The sequence below is a fragment of the Numida meleagris genome, chromosome 2 (assembly GCF_002078875.1).
Source record: "Numida meleagris isolate 19003 breed g44 Domestic line chromosome 2, NumMel1.0, whole genome shotgun sequence".
Lineage (NCBI taxonomy): Eukaryota > Metazoa > Chordata > Aves > Galliformes > Numididae > Numida > Numida meleagris.
Genome location: NC_034410.1, coordinates 58,542,446 through 58,554,480, shown reverse-complemented (window position 1 = coordinate 58,554,480; position 12,035 = coordinate 58,542,446). Strand labels below are relative to the sequence as shown.

At 41.5% G+C, this 12,035-nt stretch overlaps 1 long non-coding RNA gene across 2 annotated transcripts in view; it reads left to right on the top strand.

Annotated features, from left to right (window-relative positions):
• The window catches only part of LOC110393733, a 56,356-nt gene that overhangs the window by 41,453 nt on the left and 2,868 nt on the right, over positions 1 to 12,035 (top strand). For both annotated transcript variants that reach the window (XR_002435161.1, XR_002435160.1), the window contains exon 2: positions 11,549 to 11,629. This is a non-coding gene — a long non-coding RNA (uncharacterized LOC110393733). The remainder of the gene's footprint in view (positions 1 to 11,548; positions 11,630 to 12,035) is intronic.

The following is a 12,035-nucleotide window of genomic DNA, read 5'->3' as shown; positions in this document are numbered from 1 at the left end:
TTTATTGTGGATTTCAGGGCAAGATTATTGCTCTCTGAGGGAGCTGCCACCTGTAAGTCTCAGGGCCTGGTGTTGTGCCTCTCAGCAGCAAACAGCACGGTGTGTGGAGCTGACAGTCCTCATCACAGGGATGGCTACTCACAGGGCAGCTGGGTTAGCCCTGCTCTTTCATTGTCCCTGTGATCTCATGTTGTCACTGAAGAAGGCTTGCTTCTCCCGCATGCAAATCCCCTGCTCCAGTTGCCCTCCATAAGGCATCTTCCAAAAGTCTTCCCTTGGCATGGATAGCTGAAGTTGCACCCAAGCGTGGGCCACGTTGCCCTTTCCACATGAGAACATGACTGAGCACAGCACTTCAAAGGCAGCAGCAGGGAAATGTTAGCACTGTTCCTGGCTGAAGAGCTCTGAGCTGCTCCACTGGGCCCACCCATGCTGGAGCCAGGCTTGGGCCTAGTGGATTGGAGGGCATCATGGAAACAGGCATGGAGAAGAGTCCTCTCCTGGTCAGGTCGTTCTGCACTGCTCTCCTGTTTCACATGTGCTCTTTGTGTCTTTGTTAACTGCCTCCGGACTTATGATATAACATTAGTCTAATTTAAATCTTGCTTTCTGTTTACCGTCCCAGTTATCTGAAAGATCTGCTTCCTCCTGAATCCAGTTACCCCGTTCTTCATTATTTGTTTTTTCTCTCCGGTGCTGGCACTATCAACTGATGCTGATATGTCTCCCATCTGATATCCTTATCTGACTAATTTGCATACTAACCCACTATTCAATGCATTTAATAGGTGAGGAGGTGAGGTTTTAGGAATCTTGCAAGGTCATGGCAAATAAGGCTAAGTTGCCATTTGTTTTTTTGCTTGCCCTTTTCATATGGAAAATTGTATTTTGATGTTCATTAGGAGACTTAATAGAAAATATAAAAGTGCCTTGAAACAGATATTTTAATCATGTATGTAATTTTTTATGACTGTGACTATTAGTATTTAGCCTTCTTGTTATCCTTGATGTTTTTTGCCCAGAGGGCCTCCAGACAAACAAATACTCTAGTAAATTATTCACTCTGTGTCTGTGAGTTATAGACCCCTTTAAAAACAGCTTTTATTATTGTAAAAAGTGTACATATTATATATATATATATAAATACAGTGTTTCTAATGGAAATAAACAAGGAGCTTTTCCCAGGGCAAATGACTTTTTTTAGGTATTCCCCCTGTATCAGACCCAGACAACTTCTAGGGGGCTCCAAGCCTGCAACAGGAGCCCAAAGCTCCTTTGTGGCAATACTTCAGTATGTCTGTTACACTGAGCAGTACATCAGGCTTGTTAAACGTTTCAGTCTTGTGAAGACGAGTGCTCCATAATGAGTCTTTTGGGCTATGTTCTCCATAGCACACTGGAATGCCAGGCACTAGAGTGCCATCTCCTCATCTCTTTGTATCAAGAGTCAGCTGAAGGCCTGAAGAGCGATCAAAGCAGACTCATGCAGCATAGGCATCACCCCCTTGAACCTTTGCTGCCAGCCCAGAGCTGGAGCACACTGGAATATTTGGTGCCATGGGAGGAAATCTCTCCATCCAGGTGAGGGGAAACCAATGATTGCTTGCTGCCAGAAAGCCCCTGATATACTGGGAGGTGGTCATAAATGAAAGTTGTCTATAGGCTGCTGTTAAGATATGCTCAAGTAGCTGCCCTGTGCCCTGCTAGCTGTTCTGGAATAGGCCATGTGCACTCCAGCTACGGTCATCACGTTTAAATGATGTAAGATGCCTTTTAGAGGTTCACTTTCGGCTCACAGGTGTTGAAACTTCCCCCAGGACAGTTCATAAGAATCATAACACCTTAAATTCAAGGAGGCTCTTCCCTTCTCACTATGCTTCAGGGGCATTTTGTTCATTTCAACAAATGATATCTTTTCCCAAATAAAGCAAACCATAGATAATCCTTAACTGTAGGTGTGAATCCATTTTTTACAGGTATGAGGTCTTACATCTCAGCAAGGAAACTTCATTTTCACAAAATAAGCATATAAAGGGGCTGAGGCTCAAAAAGCTCCACAGAAAATGAGTATCACATGGCAGGGAGCGTAAAAACTTTCTCACATATAACATACATTGAGTTGGTAGCTCCATGGCTCATGTTTAGAGACATCTCACATGTCTCTGAAGTGAGGAAGTTCTGTCGATCTCATTTTGTACATGGGTCATTTGATAGTGGGCAGATGGGAAAAGCGTAAGAAGGGTAGAAAATAATCTAGATCTCACAAGTGCTTGACTGGGAAAAGCAAGCTAGATGGTTAAATAGTGTTATGGGCTAGAGGATAAACCACTAGACTAGGAGACAGAAGCGTGCTTTATCGGGGATTTATTGACATTATTTTTTTCTCATTCTTAGCTTATGGTTGTGAAATAAAAATGTCAACAATTGATAAAGAAATTAAACAGATCCTGTAGCTGTTATTATTTTATACTATTTTATATTAGTCACAAAATATCTCTTGACTAATATTTGCACTAAATATCAACAGTAGGTTCCAGAATTTGTCACTAAGCATTATTTAGTACTGAAGACACTCATGTAAAGAAAAGCAGAAGGAGCAAGTGAAAGGACAAAATATCTGCAGGCAGCAGGAAGACTATAGGTAGCGGGCTAAACACAGAAACAACACTTCAGAAAACCACTCTGGTTAGTAGTAGGAGAAAACTACTAGAAATGAAAGAAATATTCCCCTTCCCACAGTACGTTAAAATAACAGAACAGGAAAAGATAAATTCTTGCATGTTAAATGCTAAATGTAAAACTAATTAACATTGGACAAAAAAAAGATTTCCAGGAGAGCTTTACTAAGGACTTAAAGGGTACCAGTGGTAGTAACCGTAGCATTATCAGCAATAACGAATCCATGCACCTTTGAAACAGGAAAAGGTCAATGGAACAGTAGATGATGAGGAGAAAAAAAAGAAGTCAAGGGGGGTAAGGACATAGTGGAAAGAGGAAATAAATTACTGGTCTCACTATTCACTACCGGTGACAGTCTCACACCAGAACTGATATTTCAGAGATTGCTGAGCAAATCATGAGAACAAGCCAAAAATCATCCATGAGTTATAATGTAACTAAAATGTGAAATTATTCAACAACTAACTGTGGTATGTAACCCATCACTTTTCTTTTTCCAGAACAACAATTGTACAAACACATCACTAGTCTTTAGTAATGACTGTGAGCGTGTCTGGGAACTACAGATCAGTAAACCTCCGTTAAGAACCAGTCAGATTGGTAGAAACAATCATATGCAGAGTTCTTATACACAAAAATAAATGCACAGGACTGCACAGAAGACTTACCTTTACAACAAATGAGAGAGCCTTCATGGAGCTAGCAAGCACACGAACAAATGCGATTCAACTGATACAATGAACTTATGTTTCACAATGCTTTTGACAAGGTCTCTCACCATAGGTTCTTAAGGAAGGAGAGACTTTTGTGGAATCTATCTACAAGGGACATGAGGAGGGGGAGTTTCCAGGCAGCAAATCTCTTGCTCTATGAATTTGTGTGCTGTCCAGCAAAACTGGAGACTCACAAAATGATCAGTTCTGCAAACAAGATACAGTTACTCAAAATAATAAGATGAAATTACTCGATAACAAAATCTGAGAAGGTTTGAGGGAGAATATCAGAGAAGTCTATACATTTAAGAGAGTGATGTGGGGCAGGTGAATGAGGAAAGATGGTTGTTTTTTTTCTGTCAGGACAAGAACCCAGTGGAACACCAAAGCAGCAAGGTTGAAACCAAAGGTTTTTTTTCATATATTAATATAAACTTAAAGACCATGGGACTTGTTGCTACATAACATTGCAGATGTCTATTAAAAACAGGTTCAAAAAGAGATCAGGCAACTTCAGGCTATGAATAAGACATGTGGACCAGAATGAATTTTGTGTCAGGCTCAGTTAGGCAGTTTCAAAACCCTGCAGAAAAAATCTTTTTACTGATCATACAAAATGGTATTAATATATACAAAATATAATTTATTGTATTAAAGTATTCTTAAAATGCATCCTTAGATGGCAAAGAGAGCTGTCGGGGTTTTGTTCTTGGCACAATTTGTCAGAAAAACAGCAAACAACTGTATTCCACAGCAGGGGAGTTGGAACTATATGATTTTTGAGGTCCCTTCCAACCCAAGCCATTTTATGATTCTACTATATGATTCTATGAAAACCAGTGGAAAAAGTACTGACAATGCAGTGTTGAAACATCTCATTTTGCCTTGATTTTTTAAACTTTGTATTAGTTTTTTTTTTCTAAAACATAACATTAACTTTTAAAGTCAAAGTCAAAACAGAATGTTTCAGTTTCTATTACAACAAAACCTGTCAATCAACCTGAAATACGTTGAGTTTTTAAATTCCCCTTTGCTGAGAACTGCAATCTTTGGGGGTCTCATTGCAATTCAGAACTAAGCCAATTTTTGAAACCTTAAAAACCTTTATGAAACTGGACCGCTGTTCTTTAAAACTTGGGCAAAGTCACTCTATTTTCTTTTTATTTCAATTTTCCTGTCTGGAAAGTAGGGATAATGTCACTGATCCATCTCTGCAAAGCATCTTCAGACTGAGCACAGAAAAATCACAAATTTCTGTGTCTTGTGCTGACATTATGTGATCTCAGACGCTATACCAGTCCTGCTGCTTTCAGCTGGACCTCTCTTTTCCTTAGTCATTTGTTCACAGACTTCAAAAGGACGAGATAGGTCATATTTCTTCCATGAGAGCTGCCCTTCGCACCTCTTGGACTGTCTCTTTTTCTGTCTGTATTTGTCTAATGTTTTTGTTTAACCTTTTTATATGTGCAAACTTGGAATTGTTCCCTTTTTTGGTGGGAGTTACTTACTCAATGGCCATTGAACTTTCCCTTGTCCAAGATGTTTTTGTGGTAGGTGCTTTACTGAATGGAGTGTGCAAACCTCTGGCAGCCCAAGCAGAGCTGAATCAATCTTGGCAGGACAGCATGATGAAGCTTACAGTGCCAACACTTGTGCCACTGATACAAAAGTAAAGGGAAGACCTCATTCCTTAAACTATGCACATTACATCCTCAAAAGAGAGACTTGGGCATACTTTGTGCTGTACATGAACCCTCTTCACCAGAGGGAATGTCTCTCTCCTCCTTTTCCCAGGATGGAGGCATCACGATTGCTATGAGATAGCATGAGGCAGGAAGAGTTTTTTGGGTCCTGGAATGCCAATAAGCACTTCAAACATCTTTCTTGGTTTCTGGAGTCCCTGTATCCAGCACCCCGGAGCGTAGTTTCTTTTTATAAAAAGAAAGCCTGTGCTATTTTTCATACCAATCACATGCTGTTATAAATGGCTTAAAAGTTTCAAGGACTCCAAATGCTGAAAAACAGCTGTATGCTGATGTGAGCAGCATGTGTAAGGATGATTTAAATCTAGTTTTTATCCTATTTAACTCCCAGTGGCTTTTATGTTTTCCATAAATGGCTGAGAAAAGTTCTTGGCTGGAAAGAGCCATAAAAACATAATAAATTCTTTGTAGTCTCAACACTAGCAATTCATCAAACAAATTTTGTTTGCTTATTTTCTGGGATTCTGTATGTTTGCTGTGACTGATGTGTCTTGGATCTCTGATGAGCCTCTTGTTCCTCACTACACCAATTCATGCAGATAAATTGTCTTTTATGTGACATCCAGAGCAGAACTTCCATTGCCTCGGATGGCCCCAAGGACAAGAACCACATGTGTCCTACTGAGATGTGACTCTTCCTTAAAATCTCTTCTGTTGGATAATTATGCTCAGCAACCCCAAGTCCACAAGAGGCAGCATGACTTCTTAGCAAGGGCTTAGCAGATTACAAGAAAGTTTGGGTTTTGTGCCCTGTTGCTAATTCGGGAAAGTGCTCTGTGGTATCTCTCCTTGCTCAGCAGAACTGCTGACAGAGGGTTTCAAGACCTCCTGAACAAATCGTAGTGCGCATATTCACGTCACATCTCCAGGGTCAGATTTAAAGATAATTTGACTCAAACTAATATCTACATAAGGGGATTTTGCAAATTTATAATTTCCAAAGGGCACATCTGCTAATATTCTATTATAATTTCTGAACTCCATTTCTTTCATTAAGGAGCTAATTTTGTTCCCAGGAGAATCATTAGCTTTTACCCATTTTGATTAATTTAATTCATATTACCAATAGCTACCTAAGGCTTTATGAACTGGATGGGAACTTCTAGCTTTTGCTTTAGCGCAGTCTCTCACCCTGAGAAATCTTGTCAACTCTAATTGCATTCAGAGGAATTTAAATTCACTTTCTTTGACATTTTTTTCCAAATCTATACTGAGTAAAGTGCATATTATGCTCCTCACAGTACTCTCATTCTGCCTTCATATAAATGTTGACTGTGGAGGGCTCTTTGTCCAAAATCGTTCTCAGGAGACTTGATCTCAGGAGGTGTGGGATTTCCATAGCTCTTGTTGAGTTTTAGAGGAGCACTTCAAATTTTCTTCTCCTTGTGTCTCTGGCAGTGGAGTTTAACCTTGGTCTCTTCAACCTCCACCCTCCCCAGGTTCTTACATCCCACTTTAAAGCTACCTTGGGACATTTGTTCAAAAGGAGGGAGGAAGTGGCCATGGGGATTAACTTTCACACATCGTGGATGAGGGAATCAGTAACAACAGCAAAGAAGGGGAGAAGGAATGCTTCGTGCATGGCATGCAGGACAGCGCCCACACTTCTCCAGACGTATGAACAGATACTGTTGGTGAATAGTCCAAGCTGGGCACCTTGGACATCTCTGGTGGCTACAGCTCTCTCTGCGGCCACTGTCAGTCAAAAGCCAGCATTCTTTCTCCTTCACCTCTGTGGCTGGCTTTGACCATAGATACATCCATTACTATAAATTTATTCTCAGATCTTGAAGGAGACCTGATAGTAAAGTGCAAGTGTATGTTCCTGTGTTCCACATTTCTTTCCATTTTTGCTTCAAGAGCTTGGACTTGCAAAGGGTGCTGGGGTGTTCAGTTCTTCATTTCCCTTGAATGTCAATGGGGATTTTTCCTAGCTGGATGAAAATATCATCCTCCTCAGGCCTAAAATACCACTCCACATGTTCCTAATCATTTTGTTATTTTTGGATGCTTAGCTTCAGCTGTGGGGATTGTAGTTGATCATCCAATTCCCTGATAATATCATTAAAACTATGAGGTTGTGATCACAGGTAAAATGTGTGACTGAGGAAATAGGTCTTCAAAGTTCTTTGCAGTGGTAACTATGAATGTCCAAAATGTGGCAAATATTTTGGATGGGCAAAGTACGATCAGAATCTACATTCTCCAAATGGCACATCCTGGGAGACCTCAGTTTCTATTTAGAGTCCTGGAACAGTAACCAAACCCAGCAGGAACTGCAAGCACTAGAAATAGTACATTCTGAGACTGATGTGGCAGGGCTGAGTGCAAGCACTGCCAAAACTCTGGGATAAAGGGAAAAATGTAAGAAAAAAATAAAATGGGCCCAAAAGCAGAACTTGGCCCTAGCTGTTGAAGCGAAGGTAGTTACAACCACTGTTATGTGAATTCCCTTGCTGCTTGCAGACTTTGCAGCACACAAGCAGGAGGCAGCCTTCAGAACCTTAACTTGCTGCATGCTGGCAACAACACTGAGTAACACTGCAGACAGGAACTAATGCTGAATCCACCAGCTGCCCTGTATGTATAGCACAAAGGCAGTAAACTCCTTATCTCACCACCCTATAAATCTTTGTTGACCATCTCTGTACATGTCTCCATAAGAACATTTGATGTAATAGCCTTTTTAAAACTTTCCCTTAATTTTCCAGTATAATCCCCCAGTGAATCATTAACGTAACAAGATAAAGATCTCTAGCTAAGGAATTATTCTTATTATAAAGTTCCCAAGTTCTAGTAGCAAACCTCTCCAGGGTATATATTAAACCAAAAAGGTCCCACACAATCATTTAAATCTACAAAATTCAATTCATTTCTGACTCCCTCTGGGCACTTGTTTTATAGTGATCTAATAAAGGGGAGTTGTGGCTGTTAAATGATAAAGTCTCCAAAGGGGATGTGGGAACTCTGCACACCAGTACCCAACGTTTTCTGGGAAGCCTTATTTCTCCATCTCACCTGCATCTCTTTTGAAAGAGAAACCTTTTGAAGTCTTTCAAAATTAATAGATGATTCATTTTTTTTTAAGTGATGTCCATAAAGTTTTCTTACATAAATGTATCACTTGAGGATAAAGATTACAAAAAGATTAAACATTTAGGTATTCCAGAAATTATGTGTATGCAATCCAAACATCACAGAAACTGAGGACAGAGAAGTTGTGTGTTGGCTCTTCTTGTGCAAGGAATGTTCCCTGAGATGATTTACCTGCTGCTTTCTTCAGTCTAGTTCTAAATTACCTGTTAAATTATCATTGATGCAATTCTGTCGTGCCATAATGCACATAACTAGGGAATAGCAGACAGTGCCTGATGGGTTTTTTTTTTTCACAGTCTTGAAAATGGAGAGGAGGGATAATAAAATACTAGCTCTCCTGATTGCATCAAAACCATAACTGCAGGTATAGTGGTATCATCCACTGAAATGCACTCATGAGACATCAGAAGCTCAGAAGCTTTTTTTTGCAGTTGGAAAATACATTTACATGAGGTATTGTGGTAAAGGAATGAGTTGCTTGCCTGATGTTAAACACAGCTTGCTATCTGAAGCAGACACGGGGCTGGATAAAGCTCGATCACACCATAGCTGGTTACAGCTCTCCTGAGAAACACCGGGGTCAAGCCCAACCAAATATTGCAGTTTTCTAAGTTTGTGTTAGGAGAATGCTTTCATCCATTTTTAACTTTGTGGTGACTACTGTGTTTTGCAGGATTTTGTATTTTCCCTGTAAAGATGAGGCACAAAAGAGCAAATTAGAGCTTCCTTCCAAAGCAAGAGATCTGAAGAAAAATTTTCTGTACCTGCCCTGGGCATTTTGGGTGAAAAGCCCATCTCTGTCCCCAGGGATAGGCGCAGGACACAAGGGAGATGCTGCACCCAGCCTGTAGGATGGGCAGCACCAGGCACAGCCTTGAGGGACTCTGATACCCCCACCAGCACCCTCCGGCCATTCAGCATCCCTGGGCTAAAGGGCATGAATGGTTATGTTTGCAGGGTGATTTCAGGAGAGCTGCAGTGGTATCACTATGTACAAGCACCAAACAGTGACCTTTCCAAAGTGGATCCATTCAGAGCAGAGGAGAATGAGGTATATTTCCAGTTTAATTCATTTTGTCCTCCAGTGCCCACACCTTAAAGCACGAAGTGCTTTTTGGGGTTACCACTGGGACTGCATGCGTGTGTTGGCCAAAGGCAGGTTTTGTGAGAATGTTTAAATAAATCAATAGGGAGGTTTGTCTAAGGTTACATGTTTGTTAATGTTTTATTGATTACACTACTGGTTGTAAATTATGCAACTTAATAAAGCTGTGGACTCTTTCTAATAAAGACAAAGAGGTTATTCCATTAACTGGCATCTTAAAGCACAGAAACTTAATAATATAGCACATTATAAGACCACAGCCCAGCGGCTGACAAATTCAATTTATCATGAAAGTGGCTGTGATGTTGCAGACACCGGGTTACGTCCTCACACGATTAGGCAGTGCAGGTCAAGTTTGAAAGAGCACAAAGTCGACTCTCTGAAACAAATAAAAACAGATGAGATCAGCAGATGTCTGAAAAGACACCTGGAGCAGCCCTTGAGCTGGGTGGGTGCCCCTGGCACTCCACACACCCCTGCCCTGAGCGTGCTCCAACTAGCGGGTATTTTCTGCTCTGCAGAGCAAATGTCCATGATGTGCTGTGGGGATGGCAAAGAGCACTTCTGAACAAATTATCCCTTAATGAATCAGGGCTGTAGAATGGGTGTGGGTGGCCATTTTAGAGCCAGAGATGGTATGTACACCATCACCTTCTGTTATATATTCCTGTTAGTAGCTTAGATGCCCTTTCAACATTACAGAATCACAGAATCTCAGAATAATAGGGGTTGGAAGGGACCTCTGCAGATTGTCTAGCCCAGCTTCCCTGCTAAAGCAGGTTCCCTACAGTAGCTTGCACTGGAAAGTGTCCAGATGGATCTCTAATATCTCTCGAGAAGGAGACTCCAGAACTTCTCATTCCAGTGCTCTGTAAACCTCAAAGTAAATAAATTTTTCCTCATGTTCATATGGAACTTCCTGTGCTCCAGCTTGTGCTTGTTGTTCCATGTCCTGCCACTGGGCATCTCTGAAATGAGCCTCACCCCATCCACTTGGCTGCCATCCATTAGATGTTTATAAGCATTTATAAGATCCTCCCTTAGCCTCTTCTCCAGGCTAAACAGACCCAGGTTACTCAGCCTTTCCTCATACGGGAGCTGCTCCAGGCCCCTAATCATCTTTGTGGCCCTCCACTGGACTCTCCCTAGAAGTTTCCTGTCTTTTCTGAACTGAGTAGCCCAGAACTGGACACTCAGTATTCCAGATGTGGCCTCACCAGGGCAGAGTGGAGGGGGTGGATCACCTCCCTCAACCTACTGATTGCACTCTTTTTAATGCACCCCAGGATACCATTGGCCTTCTTGGCAACCAGGACACACTGCTGGCTCGTGGCCAGCGTGTTATCCACCAGGACACCCAGGTCCTTCTCCTCAGAGCTCCTTTCCAGCAGGTCAGCCCCTAACCTGTACTGGTACATGTGGTTATTCCTCTCCAAGTGTAGTTCTCAATTCTGTCCAGTTAGTTTTCCCCAAAACTGCTTCCCACATCTCCTTGAGGAGATTTCATTTCATTTTAGAGAAATCTCTCACCACCCAGAAGAAAAAAAATAATCTTGAAAATGCTCTTAAAAGGAAATAAAATAGCAAACTTAAAGTGGATGAAGACCATCTCTCCACAATCCAACTTGACATCCGCAGCCAAGGAGGGCACATAGAGCGGCTCCCTTGGCATGTGGGGGGTTGAAAGGGGCTGGTGACTGAAGTGGATCCAGCAGATCACTTGACTACCATGCTGGGAATGGGGTGGAGGCTTTCTGAACATCAGAAACTCAAGGACTGGGGCTGGATTCTGCTTGCAGTTACAGCTGTGTGAATTCAAAGCTGTTACCAAGTGTTGTGTGCATGGAGCAGGCTCTGACGTTATGAATTCAAAGGTGTGAATTAATTCAACACATTTGTATCACTGCAAATTTAAGGGGAATTTCGTAACAAAAGTGGCCCTGTTTGCATGGACTTGTTTAGCAAGGGGTCTGTCATGCCTTAGAATATACTTCAGAACAAATCCACCAAGCATGCAGCCAACATCCAAAGCTGAAAGGCTGTTACCCTCTCACTGAAATCACTGCCAGCTCACTTCTGGAGAAGTCTTGGAAGATTAACAAAAACCTCACAGCACAAATATTATGTCAGAAAAAAATAAAGCTCAAAGTAAATGCCAAAATTAAAAAATATATATATCTGTTTTTATGCAGCTCCACTGTGAGAAAGAGACTGACTTGTGCCGGAACAAGAGCGGTCAGGTGGCATGCTTTGGACCAGCCATGTCTCTCAAGGTTAGCTTGCAGTAACAGATTTTATTTTTTAAAATGAGCAGTCAGTGAGATGATGGAGTACTGATGCTCTGGAGGGTACAAAATGAGCTCCTATGCACATGACCCACATAGTAGCAAGTGATTCTGACTTGACTATTACCCCCATGTAATGAAGATAATAAGCTAATGAGGAGCTACTGGCCAACTTTTAGTTTCCTGCGGTAGATGACCCAAACCTGTTACTGTTGCAGTGGATGACTCAGCTGCTAGAGTGGGAGCAGCCCCAAACCCCGCACTTGTCTGGGTCCGAGTTAAATTTTTCATGGGGTATGAGCAATGCTGAGACGGGATAATTAAGCACTTAGAAATGTAAGGCCATATTTGAAAGCTGGATCACTGCTGGCTTTCAGTGGGTAGTTATTTTTGA